This window comes from Wasmannia auropunctata, unplaced genomic scaffold (assembly GCF_000956235.1).
Source record: "Wasmannia auropunctata unplaced genomic scaffold, wasmannia.A_1.0 LD336043.1, whole genome shotgun sequence".
Classification (NCBI taxonomy): Eukaryota; Metazoa; Arthropoda; class Insecta; order Hymenoptera; family Formicidae; genus Wasmannia; species Wasmannia auropunctata.
Genome location: NW_012026847.1, coordinates 178,078 through 182,334, shown reverse-complemented (window position 1 = coordinate 182,334; position 4,257 = coordinate 178,078).

The following is a 4,257-nucleotide window of genomic DNA, read 5'->3' as shown; positions in this document are numbered from 1 at the left end:
TTTGATACAAAATGCACTAGAGCCAGATATATTAGCATGTGTGTTTTAATCGTGGAAAAGGAAATTTTATTCTATGCAATTAATACGAAGTAATTAGTAACCAACAAAAATGGTATTTTTGTTGATAAAACAGACGGCTTTAGCATCCTCTTAAGAGGATGCTTGAAGTCCTGTTTTATCAACTGAAACTTTGATCAAATTTGCACAAAATCGAAAACAGAGGTATATATGTCTTAACTTCTTTTTTAACTTCTTACAATATCTCCTGTGTTACTCAAACACGTGGAATGTCCTTATTTAACTAATTGAAGTGCCATCTTTTGGAAAATCCGGCACTTACTGCCAGACGCAATTTTTGCTGTCTACCTTAGCTGAGCGTACGAATTACCATAAATTGCATTCTAATGGATATCTGTTTTTCTACGCTTCCAATCGTAGCTCAAAAAGTTTTGTATTATTCGTACAAGTAATCCGATGCGCGCGAGCTACTTATTTTGTACATATATGAACTACAGAACTTTTGTATCAATGAAAAGTTTACGTCAGATGACAGATTATAATAATTAATTTTTTAAATATTTTTTCGTTTTTACTACAAATTTATAGCTAGCGCGCTTACATTTTATGTCTATTTCAATCCTGCATTTCGCATCCGTTCAGTCGTTTCAGAGTTATCCATTAAAATGCAAATGTCGGTATTCAGTATCCTCTTAATAATAATGTATTAAACGTATAACAGACGTACGTATTAAACGTACAAAAATAAGCAATAGACATTCTCTTTTGAGAACCGGCTGTTTTTAATAACGACTATATTAAATTATATTAATCATAATTCCGTGACGACACTGTTTTATTGATGATTTTATTCTATCATTTCGTTTATTTATTTATTTCTTTTTTTCTGTGTTCATTAATTGTCTAATAAAAGTATTTTAATGTAAACAACTTCCATTGTTATTATATTTATTTATTATTATTGTATACACCTTACCGCGACTTTACAGATTAATTTTAATTATTAAATTGTGATTGAGACAGACCTGGTAAAGTCGGAAATTTCGCTATATTGTTAATACTAAAAGAATATAGTTAATGTTTTACACCTATTAAATTATTGCTCTTTGGCCTGTTTAAATTATTATATTGTTTTGCAATGACGAGCGTATGATTGAATTTAGTTACATCTTATGTTTTTTTTTAATTATTATATAATTTTTATATTTAAAATAAAACAATAATTATAAATATATTAAGATTTTTTATTTAGGAAGAATTAGATTAAGAAAAAAAATGAACAATATGAACAGCTCATTATCAGATCGATGCAAGGAATAAACAATTCGTTTCGTTACATCATGGTTGCGATCGAGAATCGCGCGACCAATCACAGCGCGCGTGACGCGTCGCAATTGGACAAAAAGCTGTGCATATGTAATGAGAATGTGGGGCATTGTAGGGCAGAGAGCGCGCGTAAATCCTTGTGATGCCAATGCTTACACAAAGAGTCGAATAAATTGCGCTATAAATAAGCAATATATTCGCGCATCCGGCATTGTCAGTCATAATAGAATATGCGAAATGCCATTGAATTGGATTCCGCCGATCATTTGATGTCTGTTTGTTTTCTCTTTTGCATTCACAATGAGGCGGATATGCGTCGATTGTTTGAGAAAACGCAAAAACAAAACGCAAAATGTGGCGTAACTAATGCAGGTGATAGTTAAAGTGAAAGGAAAAAGAATCAAGAGTATTTTTTTTATGTATACGTAAGCAAATTTATGTATCTAATTTATTTACTTCTAGCTAGAAAGATAAACATATTTAGACCGGTATTTATATAATGCAATATCTTATTCAAGATTATCTTAAGTACAATCTTTTGAAATGCTCTACGATCATTTCATTGGCTGGATGGAATTTTAAATTGAGACTGTCTAAAAATCGATTTTGAATATAAAACTGAATACATTCCGATATTCACTGTCAGTTCTGAAAATCTATGCCATGCACACTTTCGCTCAAAAGTTTATAGCATTCTGTAATTTTTAAATAAAAAATAGATTTTCTACATAAATAATTATAATTATTGAAAATATCAGTTTTTATTTTTTAACGTATTGGAACATATTGGAATTAATTAATATATTTAATTAAATAATTAAACTTTCTTTACAAAATTTAGAGATGCTCTAAACTTTTGAGCGCTACATGCACTATAGATTTTCAATACTGACAGTAAACACCGAATACACCCTTAGAATATCGCCCTCAAGAAACCTAGCTCTATTAAAGATATAAGAATTGTACGTTTATACGATATATGAAATTTAAATTGTATTTTTCAAATCGTTTTTGTAAATTATTTATTTTACATTTTATTATTTATTTGCTTTGACAAGGTAAATGTAATGAAATTCAATATTATGCAAATATATTTATTCTAAAAAAATTAACATTTTTTAAAATTATTTTGAAAAATCAACACAAAGCTAGAATTTAATATTCGGCGGTACTATATATAAATCTAAATAAAAGGAATATAGAACAGAAAATTAAATATTAAGAATTAGATAAAAACCAAAAGCAGATAATAAGTTTTTCATCCTACTAGCTGACTTTTGCCTAATTCTTCTTATTATTGTGTCCGAATCCTTATATTATATATTGTAAGATGTGAAATAAAATTTTGAACTTTCCGCTTAAAAAGGTAATAAAGTTTATTCGAATGAGACTCTATTCTTCTTTAGTTTTATGTACTTTGTCAAGATGTCCGATCGCGGGAAGACGTGCACGTCGTATGCTTTCGCGCGAGGATAATACAGGAAGGTTTAGGCAAGAAACTTCACTCCGGGTTACTTGAACGATTACTTTGCTTTATTGAGACAGATTAGCTTAGCGGACGCGGCGTAACTGTGAGAACGAGCACCGGCGCGAAACCGGAGGAGTCAGCCCGCACGTCTGACTCCGACAATTGGAAGTACTCGTCTGCTGTTACTCCGATTTTCAAAATGGAGCATTCACCCTTAGCGACAGGGGCGCCGCTAAAGGCCGCGCGCATAATCATGATCGATAGCGATCGATCATATCGATTGCTTGTAACCGGCGCGCTGATATCGGTGAATCAGGCGCGCCAACTTTGAAATGCCTAAATACTGGTTAATCGCTTACAGATATTACAATCTATACACATTTTTTTGTGTTCTCGAAGCACATTTTGCGTTATTTGAACAGTTTTTTTTCAATTTTACTGTTTGAAATTTGTGCTGTTTGAATCTCAACTTTCCAGTACTGGCTTTTGCAAGATAAAAATCAGCAATATCTAATGCAACAAAAAATGTGTATAGATTGTAATATCTATCAATGCTTCATCTGTTTTTATGCTTTCCATAAGTGACAAATAGAGTTATTTTATTTGGAAAAAAATTATAAAATTGATAAAAAACAACCAAAAAAATAATAAAAATTGAAAAAAAAATAATACAAAACTTAAAAATAGAAAATAAAAATTTAAAATTGATTAAAAAATTAATAAAAAAAATTTTTAATGAAAAATAGAAAACTTTGACATTGATATAATAAAACAATAAAAAATATAACGCTTTTATATATCCATCTCCTACCTTTTTTTAGCACATTATGACCATTTTGTGTCCGCCATATTGTTGCAATAATTTTATTGTTGTTTTAATCACATATCACGATATAGATAAAAACACACCAGTTATGATAATTACTGCATTTTTTTTTAAATGAATTTGCACAATATCATAACATTTCGAGCGGCCGCCATTTTCGATGCCACCATCATGAATTTCGAAAAGTCACGAAAATTTGTCTTTGTCCGGCTTAAGATATATGTATATATACAGGGTGGACCATTTTAATCCATCCAGTCGAATATCTCGAAAATCAAGCCGGGAGAGAAAAATGTTTCAGACAAAAGTTTTGGGACTTCGAAGGGGACATAAGATGATAATATTGGTTTGGACCCTGAGTGGCGTCGTCAAGGTCAGCACAAAGTCACTTTAAATTTTTTTAATGGAACCCCCTATTTTTTGTTACATATTCTTGTAGCTTATTTCGAGAGCTTTCCAAAACACTATAATCAAATGTTTCTTGATTGAATACTTTTCGAGTTATAAAGCTCCAAAATTGCAAGTTTGGAGCTTTATAATTCAAAAAGTATTCAATGAAGAAACATTTGATTATAGTGTTTTGGAAAGCTCTCGAGGTCAGCTACAAGAATATGTAATA